Raw genomic sequence first — 17,492 nt, forward strand, 5'->3', positions numbered from 1 at the left:
CCTGGAGGGGCTCAAGGTCTGAGCGAGCTGTGCCGGTGGGAGGTGTCGCTGCCCATGGCAAGAGGCTGGAACTGGCTGATCCTGAAGGTCCCTTCCGACCCAGCCCATTCTCTGCTGCTCTGCCTCTGTGCCAGGAGCAGGCTGTTGAAGGAAGCTGCCCAGCAGCGTGGGTCCTGCAGAGCAGCAGCGTTTGCTGTCCCGCAGGGCGGCCAAGGGCTCTTGAGGAGGCTTTCTTCAGCTGGCTGCAGGCAGCTCGGTGATTCACTGTCTGATTGTCTCCAGCCATTAGGAGGATGTTGCCTCCTGTGCTTGGCCTCTTCTGAAGGATTCTTTGGCAACTGCTCTTTGATGGCTGCTAAACGGCGTGGAGCAGGGATACAAAAGGGAACTCTTGCTCCTCTGTCCCACAATTGCCCTAGGGGGAGAGTTGGCCAAAGGGACCGATCCTTTCTTGGCTGCCTTCTTTCTGAAGGCAAACCTAATGTTTGTCCTTCCCTTCTTGAAAGGCTTCTCCTGTTGAACACAATTTCACACAATTATAATGAGGTGACTCAAGAGCAGAGAGGTTACAGATGAGCTTCACATGGTTGCTGTAGCTGCTATTTCATTTACAATTTCTGTTGGCTGTGGCATTTTTGCCATGTTAAGGGATAAATACTGAAAGCATTTCACATGTCACAGATTTTATGAGCTGTCTTCTGTAGAGCTTGTCAAGGTCTTACTCCTCTTGATGCATGTTTCTTTGAGAGTCAGTCACTGCTTGGAACCTTGAGGTTTGGACACTTTGCCTATGTCCTGGTGTGCACCCAAACTGGGCTGTTAGAACTGGGGGTGTGCAGCCTGGAGAAGAGGAGGCTCAGGGCAGAGCTCATTGCTGTTTACAACTACCTGAAGGGAGGCTGTAGCCAGGTGGGGTTGGTCTCTTCTTCCAGGCAACCAGCAGCAGAACAAGGGGACACAGTTTCCAGTTGTGTTGGGGCAGGTCTAGGCTGGATGTTAGGAAGAAGCTCTTCCCAGAGAGAGTGATTGGCATTGGAATGGGCTGCCCAGGGAGGTGATGGAGTCGTCCTTCCTAGAGGTGTTGAAGCAAAGCCTGCATGAGGCACTTAGTGCCGTGGTCTGGTTGATTGGCCAGGGCTGGGTGCTAGGTTGGACTGGCTGAGCTTGGAGGTCTCTTCCAACCTGGTTGATTCTGTGACTGGTGCTCCATTGCTATGAATTATGTTAGTGAGAGGAAAGCAGCCTTATTTCTCTTTCCAAATGCTCTGCAGGAGTATTTTCCTGGTGAGGAAAAGAATCAAATCTAATATTTCATAGCCCATAATGTAGTATCCAGGAGTAGATGAGATATTGCCTGTCTCTGTCAGGCAAAAAGGAAATGAGGACAGCCTTTGAATAGCCTCCTTCTCTTTCAAAGTGGCAAGAGTATGAAAGGAGAATGACTTGCAAGCCAGAAAACAGAGTGGGGGTTGTCTGGCTGTCCCCATGCTAGCATGCAGTAGGATGCTGAAGAAGTAGATCTGTTTGTAGAGTAAAGCAGTTTGTGATGAGGTTCCAAGATGTGTAATGTTTTGGAGGCATACCTTGGGCTACCACTGCTGTGGGTTCTAGGACTCAACCTAATCAGCAGCTGAAGCACATCTGCTCTGAGTATTCCCAAATTCAGTTCAGTTCCTGCTTGCTGAGTCCTCCACCTCCTGTGATTTGGATGCAATAAATGGGGCACATAAGGGATTCTTCTGACCCCACAATGCAGTCTGAACAAGAATGGTGATGCACCATATATATCCAGAATAGGGAGAAGGTTTGGAATCTTCAATTGCTAGCAAAATGCTGCAGCAGAAAGATTGCTTCTGAACTGCTTCCAAGGTTGCTTCTGAAGCTGCCTGTATTTAAGCAGCTATGCTTTAAGCTGGCCTGTAGGGAAGCAAGTTAAATGGGAAAGGCAGCACAGAACTGCAGCCTGGAACAAGAAGGAAGGAACCACAGAGCACTGGCATAGGCTTCCTAGAGAGGTCATGGAGTCTCCTTCTCTTGAGCCTTTCAAGGCCTGTCTGGATGTGCTCCTCTGTGCTCTGTGTTAGACAGGATTGTCCTGCTCTGGCAGGGGGGTTGGACTCGATGAGCTCCTTGTGTCCCTTCCAAGCCCTAACATCCTGTGAGCCTGTGAAAAAACTGTGTCAAGTGAGGTCCTAGAGGTGACAGGTTTATTCCTGAGATGGTTTAATGTATATTGGACCTTAAAAACTGGAGAAAAGAGAAATGAGGGCAGATAAATCTATCTCCTGTAGATCCTGTAGCAGTCTGTAGATCTGACTTGAATGATTATCCTGGCTAAAACTTTCTGTGCAGCCTCATGAAGAGCTGCAGAGCTTGTCTAATGACAGCAGAGCTGCCTTTTGCTGTTACCCTCTCAGTGGTTTTGTGAGGACAGAGATGTAGACTGAAAGACATTGCTTTGTTCTGCTTTCCTGCCTTCCTGTGACCCAAAGGACTGAAACAAGCATTACACCAGCCTGCAGTCTTAGTCGTGTGGAAATAGAGGCTGAAATATGACACTGTGGTCTCTTGGGCCTTGGCTGGTTGCTGACACTGCTCAGTACTAGTTAGTCAGAGGAGTGAGCCTGCTTACTACTAACAGAACAAGTCTTAGGATCTGCTTGCTACTTAGAGAACAGGACTTGTGAGGAGCAGCTTGTTTGGTGTTGAGAAGAGGAGGCTGAGTGGAGACTTCATTGCTTTCTACAACTACATCCCTGAAAGGAGATTGCAATTAGAAGGGGCTCAGTCTCTTCTCCCCAGTACCAGGTGATAGAACAAGAGGAAGTGGCCTGCAATTGTGCTGGGGAGGTTTAGCTTGGAGATAAGGAAAAGTCTTTCCTGCAAGAGTGGTCAGGCATTGGAACAGGCTGACCAGGGAGGTGGTGGAGATAGTGGCTTTGGAGATGTTGAGGAGCATTTCCACCTTGGCTCCTGTGGCTTCAGGATGCCTCCCACGGGAGAGGAGAGATAGTGGACACCTGGTTAATGAGCAAAACAAGGTGTTGTGTGTCAAAGACTGGGTTGTGCTTGCCTAGGTGATGCTAATGTGTAGATGTGTGCTCTGTGCTCAAGTCTATAGATATGACGTCAGAACGAGCAATAAAGGTCTCTGGTGGGATTCACATTGAGCCATCTGGAGTCCATGTGGTGTCCCTTGGCAACAGGTGGTGACCTGCAGCGCACTGCTGAAGGCAGCATCCGTGGCTCACATCCATTCTCAGTCACTCTCATTCCCATACATTTCCCTAGCACTCACAAGCGTTTGGATGTCTGCCCAGGGGCTCTCTGTGGGGCTGTTTGTGTCTAACACAGGGTGGAATGGATCACAGAATCCTAGAACAGTTGTAGTTGTGTCATAATTAACAGGCACAAACTGGTGTTCATGCAAGTTAAGGCTTTAATATAAAGTTGCAGGAATCAAGCAATGTACAGGCCTGGGTGCGAGGAGAGACTCTGATCTACCCCAACGCACACCCTTTGCCTTCATCTTTCTCTTTTTATACCCTATTCTATTACATATTTACTAAGTTCTAAGAAAAGGTTGGGTTTTCTTTATCAGTTCTTAGGAATGTGAGATGTCTCTTCCACACAGGCCTCCTTTTATCCGGTGGTCCCTCTGGTAATGTTTGATGAAGTAAGGGGTCTTGCTTAAGTGTCTTCCTCATGAACTTCAAAGTCCTGGTTCTTCTATTTGCTCATACAGGAAAGGTGGCACCAGAAGGAATGCATTTCCATTTCAATATGCAAAAGACTATCTCTTCCACATGCCTCCCTCCTTTGTCAATCTAATTACTCTTATCTTTAAGCTTATTGAGATGGTGGTGCAAGCAGGAATGCAGTTACATTCAAACCCCCCCCCCCTTCCTCCTTGTCTGTGACCTCTTGCCACGAATTGATCGGATCAAACATATGATTCTATATATTTATCACAGTTGGAAGGGACCTTAAAGAGCATCTGGTTCCTACCTGCTCTGCCAAGGGCAGGGACACCTCCTGCTAGATCAGGTTGCTTCAAGACCTCATGCAACCTGGCCTCGTATGCTTCCAGGGAGGGAGCATCCACAGCCTCCCTGGGAAACCTGTTCCAGTGCCTCACCACCCTCTGTGTAAAGAATTTCTTCCTAAGATATGCTTAAAGCTGGAGGTCAAGTCCTGGTCTTGTTTCTGGGCTGCTTCTGCACTGCTTAAACCAGACTTTGACATTGTTCCTGAGCCGGCAGTTGGCAGAGGGTGGTGCTTTGCCTCAGCATTTTGCTTGCCTCCCTCTCCTTCAATCTTCTGTTCCTTACAGGAAACACCTGTCTCTTGTGTATGGAGAAGGAATGGTGTGTGTGCCCTCCTGTGCTGGCTTTGCTGCCATCCTCAGCATCCTCCACTGGAAGGTCAGGAGTGCTGTGCTCTGCCCAGAGTGCAGCTTGTCTGATCTGAACAGACCAGTGATCTCCTCAGCTGTGCTCCTGAGAGGGAAGTTCTTCATTATCCACAGAGAAGTTTTCTTGTAATCATGGTTCTGCTGTTTCTTCAGGTGCCTGAATCTGTGTGCTCCCACTTGTATTTTGTTCACAGCAACCTTAACATCTTTCTTAGAGCTCTTTGGGATGTGCAGGCAGCAGTGCATGCAGTGAGATGTGTGCAAGCTGCTGCAGCAAGACAAGACCAGCAGCAGTGCTAAGAAGGAATGCAGTGAGCAGTGCTGCCAGGCTTTTCTCTTTGAGGTAGGTACATAGAATCAGTCAGGGTTGGAAGAGACCACAAGGATCATCTAGTTCCAAGCCCCCTGCCATGCCCAGGGACACCCTACCCTACATCAGCCTGGCCTTAAACACCTCCAGCCGTGGGCCCTCAACCACCTCCCTGGGCAACCCATTCCAGCCTCTCACCACTCTAATGCTGAACAACTTCCCCTGCACATCCAGTCTGAACTTACCCATCTCCAGCTCTGCTCCATTCCCCCTAGTCCTGTCACTCCCTGACAGCCTAAAAAGTCCCTCCACAGACTTTTTGTAGGCTCCCTTCAGGTACTGGAAGGTCACAATAAGGTCACCTCATGGCCTTCTCTTCTCCAGCCTGAACAGCCCCAACTCTTTCAGTCTGTCCTTACAGCAGAGCTGCTTCAGCCCTCTGAGCATCCTCATGACTCTTCTCTGGGCGTGCTCCAGCACATCCACATCCTTCTTGTAATGAGGGCTCCAGAACTGGATGCAGTACTCCAGGTGGGGTCTCAGCAGATCAGAGCAGAGGGAGAGAATCACCTCCCTCGATCTGTAGGCCACATTGTAACAGAATGACAGGGGTTGGAAATGATCTCTGGAGATCAAGTCCAGCTCCCGTGTCAAGGCAGGTTCAGCTAGAGAAGGTCACACAGCAGGACTGTAATGTCTCCAGAGATGGAGCCTCCTCACAGCTCTGTCAGCCTTAAGTTAAAGATCATCCTGATGTTCAGAAGAGGAGCACACATATGTTCTAGTTTCTGCCTCTTGGCCCTTGTCCTGTCACTGGGCACCAGTGAAAGCAGACTGGTACCATCCTCCTGGCACCCACCCTTTAAGTGTTTATAAGCAGTTATGAAACTCCTCCCCCAGTCTGCTTTTTTCCAGACTAAAGCACCCAAATTCTCTCAGCCTACTCTCTATCAGTACCCCCAGGTCCCTTTCCTCCTGCTGCTCTCAGCCACTCTGTCCCCAGCCTGTAGCACTGCTTGGGGTTGTTGTGGCCAAAGTGCAGAGTCCTGCACTTGGCCTTGTTCAATCTCATCCCATTGGCCTCTGCCCACCCATCCAGCCTGGCCAGGTCCCTCTGCAGGGACCTAGCTTGACACCTGCTCCTAGCTTGGTGTCATCTGCAAACTTACTGATTCTGGACTCAATCTCCTCATCCAGATCATCAATAAAGATATTGAAGAGAACCGGGCCCAGGATTGATCCTTGGGGCACACCACTGGTGACAGCTGCCAACTGGATGTGGCACTATTCACCACTGCTTTCTGAGCCCAGCCCTCCAGCCAGTTCTTGACCCATGCCAGAGTGAATCTGTCCCAGCCATGAGCTGCCAGCTTTGCCAGGAGCTTGTGTGGCAGATGGTGTCAGAGGTTTTGCTGAGGTCTGGGTACATGACATGAGAACAATACCAGCTGCAGCTTACCTAGGGAGCGTGGTTGGCTTTCCATCACCCAGAGTCTTCAAGGTAGGCATTGCTTTCTCTCTAGAGAGAGTCTATGTCCAACAGCAACCTGTAGTTTGTATGCACAAGTGAGTGGTGAAATTGACTCTTTTTAGACAGGTGATGAGACTAAATGATTCCAGTGGTCTCTTCTGGAGACCATACCAAAGCCCTTTATACAAATCCAGGCTTTTTTTGGGCAGGGAGTATGTTTCTTGGCTTCTCTGACCTCTCACAGGGTTGTCTTTCTTCCAAAGGAACATCTTTAAAGAATCTATAATGAGTGTTTGCTTCTTTAGGCATAGACTTTGCCCCTACTCTACTTGGGGGTGGTTTATTTCCTCTCCTGCCCTTCTAGGTTCATTTTAATTTATTACTTCATCCTGAAGTTTCCTGTCACAAACATTTCTCTTAGCAGCTCTTGGAAGGCAGAGTTTATTATGAATGTTCTTTTCCCACCCTATGCAGCAAGATGATGTCTGTCCTAAAGCTTGGCTCTAGTCCTGAGAATTGGATTAGAATTTTTTCTTTGCCAAAGTTAGTCTAATTTTAAGGAGTTGCTCTGTTGGGCACTGTTGCCTCTCAGGATCCTGCTGTCAGCATCTGCAGCTTCAGACAAAGTGTGCTAATGGTACAGTAGCCTTAGCTGAGGTGAGTCACAGCATCACAGAATGGCTTAGATTGGAAAAGACCCTCAAGCCCATCGAGTGCAGTCCTTAGTTTCACTGGGACAAGCCCTTGGCCAAACCAAATCCCTCACCACAACATCTCATCACTATGAGTCACTGTGCTTGGAAAGGACCACCAAGATCCTGAAATGGTCACATGTTGTATCTGAAAGGGCTGAGGGGTTGCTTCTTGGCAGACAGAAATACCATTTTGTTTCTGCTACCCTGATGCAACCCTGGTGAAAAAAATCACAGTCTGTAGTTATGGAACCTCCTAAAGGAAGAAGGGGCCTGAGGGTACTGGTGGAGAGTAGCTGAACATGAGCCAGCAGTGTGCCCAGGTGGCCAAGAGAGCCAATGGCATCCTGGCCTGCATCAGGAGCAGTGTGGCCAGCAGGACAAGGGAGGTTATTCTGTCCTGTGCTCAGCACTGCTCAGGCCACACCTTGAGTGCTGTGTCCAGTTCTGAGCTCTGCAATTCAGGAGAGATGTTGAGGTGCTGGAAGGTGTCCAGAGAAGGACACAAAGCTGGTGAGGGGCTTGGAGCACAGCCCTGTGAGGAGAGGCTGAGGGAGCTGGGGGTGTTTGGCCTGGAGAAGAGGAGGCTCAGGGCTGACCTCATTGCTGTCTACAACTACCTGAAGGGAGGCTGTAGCCAGGTGGGGTTTGGGCTCTGCTGCCAGGCAAGCAGCAGCAGAAGAAGGGGACACAGTGTCAATTGTGCCAGGGGAGGTCTAGGCTGGATGCTAGGAGGAAGTTGTTGGCAGAGAGAGTGATTGGCATTGGCATGGGCTGCCCAGGGAGGTGGTGGAGTTGCTGTGCCTGGAGGTGTTGAAGAAAAGCTTGGATGAGACACTCAGTGCCATGGTCTGGTTGCCTGGCTAGGGCTGGGTGCTGGGTTGGATTGGATGAGGTTGGAGGTCTCTTCCAACCTGGTTGATTCTATGAAAGTATCAACTTGGGAACTATGGAGAAGATAAAATCTTTCAGCAGTTGTATTTCACTGACATCATCCACAAACAACTGGGACAAAGAAATAGTTCTCCTTATCTGGTTTTAGAAGTGAAGCAGCTTCCTCTTTTGGTTTGTTCTCACTGGTGACAGAATGCTCCTTAATTAGTGCAACTGCCATGAGGCTGCAGGCAGCTCTAATGCACAGGCCATGAGCCCTTTGGCCCTCATAACCACATAGGTGCCCATCATGTCACAGCTGAGGTTTGCAGTGGTTCAGCCATCCATGAGTTCTTGGATGCTCTGTGCTGAGAAAACTACCATTGGACATTCAGAGTGGCCATTAGGAGACATTTCTTCACAGAAAGGCTTCTCTAGCACTGGAGTAGGCTGCCCAGGGAGAAGGTGAGTTCACCATCCCTAGAGGTACTTAGCAGATGCATGGATGTGGTGCTGAGTGCCATGGCCTAGTGGTAGGAGCTTAGCAGTAGTGGTGCAGCTGTGAGGTGTGGGCAGCAGTTGGATCTCACAGGTCTCTGCTGAGTGCAGCGGTTCTGTCACTCTGTGATTCTCTACACCTGTGCAGCGCTTACACGGCGAAGAAAGGAGATGTTGGGCATCTAAGGCCCTGACTCTCAGCTGTGTGCTGAACATCCTTCTGTGGCTGGTCCAGTGCAGAACCATTTCTGATGTGTTTCAGGGTACCAACCTCCTTCCCATGCCAAACCCAATTGTCACCAAATATCGCTGCCCCATAAGTGCCAGCAGCAGCTCTCTGGGCTGCCTAAGGAAGTGGCTGTGTCCAGTTATGCCTGCTGAGGTGGAGACCTGCATAGCAACGAGGGAAAAGGATTCAAAAGCCTTTTGGATAAGGAGTGTCTGCAGGTAAGCTTTTGGCAGCAGATGCAAGCCTCTGGCCCTGCCTGCCGTTGGTGAGACTCACAGGCACGTGTGGAAGGGCAAAGCTGAGGCTGTATTTCTCACTCTATTGGCTGTGCAAGCTTGTCACTATTTATTGCCTTAACCCTTTGGCCAGGTGATTGCATAAATACTGTGTGCTGCTGATACTGGACAGGATGAAGTCTTTGAATCATATAGACAGAGTTGGCTTTTGAACTTGTAGCCCCTTTGATTTATTGGCTGCTGCCTCAGGAGTTTCTGTCTGGTTTAAAATCATGTCTGAATTATGTTTCTTCTAGCAGTTATTTCCTGGCTTAGCTGTTCTATGACTCTGTGTTTCCTTTCACTTACTGCTTATCTTAATCACTCTTAACTTTGCAAGTCTCCATTTTGACTTCATTTTCAATAAACCTGTGCCTGTGTAATAAAACCTCCCCAAAAGTGGCAATTCTTAGCCAAGAGCTAAGCCAGCTCAGCTGTGCTTGTTTGCAATGAAACTGCAAGCTCATTAAACCATAACATTCATTTACTTGTTGCCAGCTTAGATGTGCTATGATGAATCTATCATCTGCTCCTTTCAACCTCAGCCTTTGTATGGCTTAGATACAAATGCATGTGTGCAGGTAGAGAGCAAATGAACATCAGGGAGCCCTTACTAGAAGGATGAAATAAGTCTGTTAACTACTCAGGCTTGTGAGGTGAGCACAAGATGAACATTACCTCGGTTCTGGTTTAATGTGGAACAGACTGGAACTGTTTCAAGCACAAGCTGATGAGTAGTCCAAGATAAATGATAGGTGAACTAGTTAAGCCAGATCAAAAAGTAACCTATCTCCTGTCTTAAGTTGACTTTTTTAGTGCAGAAAATCACAAAATGAAAGAGGAGTGACTATGAAATCCTTTCTCTTGAGTGGTGCTGCAGTTCAGACCCATACATGAGACTCTGCAAGCAATGAGGTGGTGCCATTCCCTTGTGTCTGTCTTCTGTAGGTACAGACTTACACAATTGTTTGCTTTGGAAAAGACCTGCAGGATCACCAAGTCAAACCCTCAGCTTAAGACCACCATGTCAATGAAATCATGTCCCAAAGTGCCATGTCCACAGGTTTCTTGAGTGTCTCCAGAGATGGTGACTCTTGCACCTTCCTGGGCAGCCTGTTCCAAAACTTGGACACCCTTTCAGTAAAGAAATTGTTCCTAATATCCAGCCTGAACTTCTTCTGGCACAATTTCAGACCATTTCTTCTTGGTCTGTCACATGATATCAGGGAGATGAGATTGCCCTCACCTCACTCCAGTCTCCTTTCAGGGACTTGTGGAGAGCAGTGAGGTTGCCCCTTGGCCTTCTCTTCTCCAGGCTGCACAACCCCATTTCCCTCAGCTGCTCCTCACCCTAACCCTAACCCTCCCTGGAGGTGTTGAAGCAAAGGCTGGATGAGGCACTTAGTGCCATGGTCTGGTTGATTGGGCAGGGCTGGGTGCTAGGTTGGACTGGCTGAGCTTGGAGGTCTCTTCCAACCTGGCTGATTCTCTGGTTCTACGATGATGCTAATTTGCAGCACTGGCTCCTGAACACAAGGTTGCATGTTCCATACATCACTGCCCAATGCCCTGGTGTCTGGGTAGGGTTTGGTCACCCAGGTAACAGAGCAGCAGTAAGAAAAGTCCAGAGAAGATACAAGTACATGAAACAGCTTCTACACAGGGGTGGGGCCAAGGCTGGTAGGTTGGATTGCCATCCTGGCTAAAGAGTAAGTAAAAGGAGGGGTGACAGTGGTCTAGAACATAGTGATGAGGAGGGGAGGAAGAAGGTCATTAGAAGATGGTTTTGCACTGCTCCTTGGAATTAAAGCGTCAGGGCAACCTGGTAACATGTTCAGGCAGATGGTTTAAAAGGAACAAAAAAGCACCATGTTTTGCCATGCCATGGCTACAGGATGGGATTCAGGGCATGGGATATTTGGGAAGCCTAAGATGAGAGCATAAAAAGGGATCAAACACACTGATGGAGGATAAGTGCAGGTGAAAGATGTTTGTAGAGTGTGTTCAGTTGAATCTTAACACAGTGATCTGTACTTGCTACATCTTCACCTTCTGAAATCCCCAAGCTACACCTTGCTGACAGCAGGGAACAGTAATTCTGTGTGTGCACACCTCAGGTATTTGCTGCTGGTCAATGCCAGGGGTAAGAGTGGGCTAAGGAGACCTGTGGCTTTACACAGTGGGACAGTTGCTCTTGCAGCAGTTTGGGAGCACACTGCTGCTCAAAGAGCCTTCCATCTAAGCAGGCAGGTGAAAAGGTGGGGGACTGAAACACCTACTTACAGTTACACAGTGCCAACAGCCTGGCTGCAGAGGCAGGGTGGTAGAATGGTGCAGACCTGTTTCCAAGCACCAGTTGCTTTGGGAACTCCTCTGAAAACTGAGCTTGTTTCCTCAGGGTCTCATTGGAATTGGTCAGTGTGGTGGTTTGAATAGAACCATAGAATTAACCAGGTTGGAAGAGACTTCCAAGATCATTGAGTCCAACCTATCCCCCAGCCCTATCCAGTCAACAAGACCATGGCACTAAGTGCCCCATCCAGTCTTGAACACCTCCAGGGACAGCTACTCCACCCCCTCCTTGGGCAGCCCATTCAAAGAATGAAACAATCTTTTGCTGTACAAGTGCTTGGCTGTTTTATTGTGTTGTTTCCAAAATAGCCAAGGTGATGCCTGCCATGTGAATTTTCTCAGGAAATTAAAATCTGATTTGATGTCTAAAAATGGCTCCTAATGTTGTAGTGGCAATGGCTTAATGACAAGCTGCTTCTTTGCCTCACACTGGCTTTTGATGTGTATCTCCTTCTGTTTGCTGGGAGCAGCCACTCCCATGTGCAGGAAAAAGCAGATATTCTGGTTCCCATCCTTTTGCAGAAGGCATGGATCTCATCCTTCTGTTGTCAGCTCTTTGCACTGATTTATTCAGTGTGTGATGGTTTGGATGTTCCCTCCCCTCCCACACTGAAGAGAATCACCCAGACTAGACTCAGTCATTGGAAATGGAATGAAGCTTTATAGTTACAGCTCAGCACAGTACACAAGCAGGTATGTACAATAGATACTGAACTTCACACATGAACCAGTAGTACAGAAACACAGCAGCCCTCCCAGAAACCAGAGTCCCCTGGATAGGCTCCCAACCACCCTTCCATCTCCTGTCCACCCCTCTGCCTTATCTCAGACTTTGCCTTACGTTCAAGGGTGAGTTTGGAGGCTCAGCCAGGGGGGTTAGGAAGCAGAAGGATTAGTCAGGCAGCAAGTTAGGTTAGAGAGAAGTTCATGCAGCCCCAAGAGACAGAAAGCAACTCTGTTATCTACATTTGTGTTCTTGTTTTTGTCCATCTCAGCAAGCCTGAGTCCAGCAGACATCACCACTGCTCCCTTTTCACAGCCTAGCATCTAATTCTTCTCACCAAAATATCCCAGCTAGGTTCAAACTAGCACACAGTGTAAGACCTGTCCTTGGCAAAGGGAAGGGGAAGTGTTCATAGAACAGAACAGAAATTGTTTCCATTGCCAGCCTGAGCTGATACCTTGCAAAGTCCATTCTGAGAACCAAAATTCTCTGACCATGTTTTGGACAAGCTCTCTTTGCTGAGCAGCTGACACTGATAATCATGGTTAGCATCAGCAAAATGTTGTCAGTTCAGTTTCACCAAGCTGAAAGCTGCTCCTGCCTAGCTCCCAGCTGTGTGTTCCCACTCTGTTCCAGATGCATCAACTGCACAGATACAGAGAGTTGGTTGATGTTGATCTGACAGGAAGGGAAACAATCCACCAAGAGATTTGCTGCTTGCTTTTTCATCTGTGCCCAATGACTGGGTCTGATATTGTGCTCTGCATGGTTGTGTGACCATGGAAGGAAACTTGGGGTGGGAAAGGGGAATGTGAAGCTATCGCAGTGCCAGAGTGCAGCAGTGATGGCAGAAGTGTCCATTCACATCTTCAAATCTATGATAGCATCAGGTGGGAGGCACAAATGTTCCTGCAGGTCAGAGAGTCATGGAATCAACCAGGTGGGAAGAGACCTCCGAGATCATCAAATTCAACCTAGCACCCAGCCCTGTCCAGGCAACCAGACCATGGCACTGAGTGTCTCATCCAGGCTTTGCTTCAACACCTCCAGGGACAGTGCATCCACCACCTCCCTGGGCAGCCCATTCCAGTGCCAATCACTCTCTCTGCCAACAACTTCCTCCTAGCATCCAGCCTAGACCTGCCTTGGCACAATTGACACTGTGTCCCCTTCTTCTGCTGCTGCTTGCCTGGCAGCAGAGCCCAAACCCACCTGGCTACAGCCTCCCTTCAGGTAGTTGTAGACAGCAATGAGGTCAGCCCTGAGCCTCCTCTTCTCCAGGCCAAACACCCCCAGCTCCCTCAGCCTCTCCTCACAGGGCTGTGCTCCAGGCCCCTCACCAGCTTTGTGTCCTTCTCTGGACACCTTCCAGTACCTCAACATCTCTCCTGAATTGCAGAGCCCAGAACTGGACACAGCACTCAAGGTGTGGCCTGAGCAGTGCTGAGCACAGGACAGAATAACCTCCCTTGTCCTGCTGGCCACACTGCTCCTGATGCAGGCCAGGATGCCATTGGCTCTCTTGGCCACCTGGGCACACTGCTGGCTCATGTTCAGCTACTCTCCACCAGTACCCTCAGGCCCCTTCTTCCTTTAGGAGGTTCCATAACTACAGACTGTGATTTTTTTCACCAGGGTTGCATCAGGGTAGCAGAAACAAAATGGTATTTCTGTCTGCCAAGAAGCAACCCCTCAGCCCTTTCAGATACAACATGTGACCATTTCAGGATCTTGGTGGTCCTTTCCAAGCACAGTGACTCATAGTGATGAGATGTTGTGGTGAGGGATTTGGTTTGGTCAAGGGCTTGTCCCAGTGAAACTAAGGACTGCACTCGATGGGCTTGAGGGTCTTTTCCAATCTAAGCCATTCTGTGATGCTGTGACTCACCTCAGCTAAGGCTACTGTACCATTAGCACACTTTGTCTGAAGCTGCAGATGCTGACAGCAGGATCCTGAGAGGCAACAGTGCCCAATAGAGCAACTCCTTAAAATTAGACTAACTTTGGCAAAGAAAAAATTCTAATCCAATTCTCAGGACTAGAGCCAAGCTTTAGGACAGACATCATCTTGCTGCATAGGGTGGGAAAAGAACATTCATAATAAACTCTGCCTTCCAAGAGCTGCTAAGAGAAATGTTTGTGACAGGAAACTTCAGGATGAAGTAATAAATTAAAATGAACCTAGAAGGGCAGGAGAGGAAATAAACCACCCCCAAGTAGAGTAGGGGCAAAGTCTATGCCTAAAGAAGCAAACACTCATTATAGATTCTTTAAAGATGTTCCTTTGGAAGAAAGACAACCCTGTGAGAGGTCAGAGAAGCCAAGAAACATACTCCCTGCCCAAAAAAAGCCTGGATTTGTATAAAGGGCTTTGGTATGGTCTCCAGAAGAGACCACTGGAATCATTTAGTCTCATCACCTGTCTAAAAAGAGTCAATTTCACCACTCACTTGTGCATACAAACTACAGGTTGCTGTTGGACATAGACTCTCTCTAGAGAGAAAGCAATGCCTACCTTGAAGACTCTGGGTGAGGGAAAGCCAACCACGCTCCCTAGGTAAGCTGCAGCTGGTATTGTTCTCATGTCATGTACCCAGACCTCAGCAAAACCTCTGACACCATCTGCCACACAAGCTCCTGGCAAAGCTGGCAGCTCATGGCTGGGACAGATTCACTCTGGTATGGGTCAAGAACTGGCTGGAGGGCTGGGCTCAGAAAGCAGTGGTGAATAGTGCCACATCCAGTTGGCAGCTGTCACCAGTGGTGTGCCCCAAGGATCAATCCTGGGCCCGGTTCTCTTCAATATCTTTATTGATGATCTGGATGAGGAGATTGAGTCCAGAATCAGTAAGTTTGCAGATGACACCAAGCTAGGAGCAGGTGTCAAGCTAGGTCCCTGCAGAGGGACCACACTGGCTGGATGGGTGGGCAGAGGCCAATGGGATGAGATTGAACAAGGCCAAGTGCAGGACTCTGCACTTTGGCCACAACAACCCCAAGCAGTGCTACAGGCTGGGGACAGAGTGGCTGAGAGCAGCAGGAGGAAAGGGACCTGGGGGTACTGATAGAGAGTAGGCTGAGAGAATTTGGGTGCTTTAGTCTGGAAAAAAGCAGACTGGGGGAGGAGTTTCATAACTGCTTATAAACACTTAAAGGGTGGGTGCCAGGAGGGTGGTACCAGTCTGCTTTCACTGGTGCCCAGTGACAGGACAAGGGCCAAGAGGCAGAAACTAGAACATATGTGTGCTCCTCTTCTGAACATCAGGATGATCTTTAACTTAAGGCTGACAGAGCTGTGAGGAGGCTCCATCTCTGGAGACATTACAGTCCTGCTGTGTGACCTTCTCTAGCTGAACCTGCCTTGACACGGGAGCTGGACTTGATCTCCAGAGATCATTTCCAACCCCTGTCATTCTGTTACAATGTGGCCTACAGATCGAGGGAGGTGATTCTCTCCCTCTGCTCTGATCTGCTGAGACCCCACCTGGAGTACTGCATCCAATTCTGGAGCCCTCATTACAAGAAGGATGTGGATGTGCTGGAGCACGCCCAGAGAAGAGTCATGAGGATGCTCAGAGGGCTGAAGCAGCTCTGCTGTAAGGACAGACTGAAAGAGTTGGGGCTGTTCAGGCTGGAGAAGAGAAGGCCATGAGGTGACCTTATTGTGACCTTCCAGTACCTGAAGGGAGCCTACAAAAAGTCTGTGGAGGGACTTTTTAGGCTGTCAGGGAGTGACAGGACTAGGGGGAATGGAGCAAAGCTGGAGATGGGTAAGTTCAGACTGGATGTGCAGGGGAAGTTGTTCAGCATTAGAGTGGTGAGAGGCTGGAATGGGTTGCCCAGGGAGGTGGTTGAGGGCCCACGGCTGGAGGTGGTTAAGGCCAGGCTGATGTAGGGTAGGGTGTCCCTGGGCATGGCAGGGGGCTTGGAACTAGATGATCCTTGTGGTCTCTTCCAACCCTGACTGATTCTATGTACCTACCTCAAAGAGAAAAGCCTGGCAGCACTGCTCACTGCATTCCTTCTTAGCACTGCTGCTGGTCTTGTCTTGCTGCAGCAGCTTGCACACATCTCACTGCATGCACTGCTGCCTGCACATCCCAAAGAGCTCTAAGAAAGATGTTAAGGTTGCTGTGAACAAAATACAAGTGGGAGCACACAGATTCAGGCACCTGAAGAAACAGCAGAACCATGATTACAAGAAAACTTCTCTGTGGATAATGAAGAACTTCCCTCTCAGGAGCACAGCTGAGGAGATCACTGGTCTGTTCAGATCAGACAAGCTGCACTCTGGGCAGAGCACAGCACTCCTGACCTTCCAGTGGAGGATGCTGAGGATGGCAGCAAAGCCAGCACAGGATGGCACACACACCATTCCTTCTCCAGTACACAAGAGACAGGTGTTTCCTGTAAGGAACAGAAGATTGAAGGAGAGGGAGGCAAGCAAAATGCTGAGGCAAAGCACCACCCTCTGCCAACTGCCGGCTCAGGAACAATGTCAAAGTCTGGTTTAAGCAGTGCAGAAGCAGCCCAGAAACAAGACCAGGACTTGACCTCCAGCTTTAAGCATATCTTAGGAAGAAATTCTTTACACAGAGGGTGGGGAGGCACTGGAACAGGTTTCCCAGGGAGGCTGTGGATGCTCCCTCCCTGGAAGCATACGAGGCCAGGTTGCATGAGGTCTTGAAGCAACCTGATCTAGCAGGAGGTGTCCCTGCCCTTGGCAGAGCAGGTAGGAACCAGATGCTCTTTAAGGTCCCTTCCAACTACAACTGTTCTAGGATTCTGTGATCCATTCCACCCTGTGTTAGACACAAACAGCCCCACAGAGAGCCCCTGGGCAGACATCCAAACGCTTGTGAGTGCTAGGGAAATGTATGGGAATGAGAGTGACTGAGAATGGATGTTAGCCACGGATGCTGCCTTCAGCAGTGCGCTGCAGGTCACCACCTGTTGCCAAGGGACACCACATGGACTCCAGATGACTCAATGTGAATCCCACCAGAGACCTTTATTGCTCGTTCTGACGTCATATCTATAGACTTGAGCACAGAGCACACATCTACACATTAGCATCACCTAGGCAAGCACAACCCAGTCTTTGACACACAACACCTTGTTTTGCTCATTAACCAGGTGTCCACTATCTCTCCTCTCCCGTGGGAGGCATCCTGAAGCCACAGGAGCCAAGGTGGAAATGCTCCTCAACATCTCCAAAGCCACTATCTCCACCACCTCCCTGGTCAGCCTGTTCCAATGCCTGACCACTCTTGCAGGAAAGACTTTTCCTTATCTCCAAGCTAAACCTCCCCAGCACAATTGCAGGCCACTTCCTCTTGTTCTGTCACCTGGTACTGGGGAGAAGAGACTGAGCCCCTTCTAATTGCAATCTCCTTTCAGGGATGTAGTTGTAGAAAGCAATGAAGTCTCCACTCAGCCTCCTCTTCTCAACACCAAACAAGCTGCTCCTCACAAGTCCTGTTCTCTAAGTAGCAAGCAGATCCTAAGACTTGTTCTGTTAGTAGTAAGCAGGCTCACTCCTCTGACTAACTAGTACTGAGCAGTGTCAGCAACCAGCCAAGGCCCAAGAGACCACAGTGTCATATTTCAGCCTCTATTTCCACACGACTAAGACTGCAGGCTGGTGTAAGGCT

At 49.1% G+C, this 17,492-nt stretch overlaps 2 long non-coding RNA genes across 3 annotated transcripts; one reads left to right on the top strand and one right to left on the bottom strand.

Moving 5' to 3' along the window:
* The first annotated feature begins 4,386 nt into the window (after positions 1 to 4,386).
* Positions 4,387 to 9,950, top strand: LOC135174470 (uncharacterized). 2 transcript variants are annotated; one of them, XR_010301915.1, is made up of 3 exons: positions 4,387 to 4,757; positions 8,521 to 8,705; positions 9,711 to 9,950. It is a non-coding gene; the product is annotated as an uncharacterized LOC135174470 (long non-coding RNA). The 2 variants fall into 2 exon arrangements; XR_010301914.1 differs by lacking the exon at positions 9,711 to 9,950 and adding an exon at positions 8,857 to 9,294.
* Positions 9,951 to 15,828: 5,878 nt separating this feature from the next.
* LOC135174465 (uncharacterized) lies at positions 15,829 to 16,243 on the bottom strand. Its single transcript, XR_010301899.1, has 2 exons — positions 16,038 to 16,243; positions 15,829 to 15,946 (listed from the first exon to the last, which is right to left on the bottom strand). It is a non-coding gene; the product is annotated as an uncharacterized LOC135174465 (long non-coding RNA).
* Positions 16,244 to 17,492: the final 1,249 nt, after the last annotated feature.

This window comes from Pogoniulus pusillus, unplaced genomic scaffold (assembly GCF_015220805.1).
Source record: "Pogoniulus pusillus isolate bPogPus1 unplaced genomic scaffold, bPogPus1.pri scaffold_66_arrow_ctg1, whole genome shotgun sequence".
In the NCBI taxonomy this organism is placed as follows: Eukaryota; Metazoa; Chordata; class Aves; order Piciformes; family Lybiidae; genus Pogoniulus; species Pogoniulus pusillus.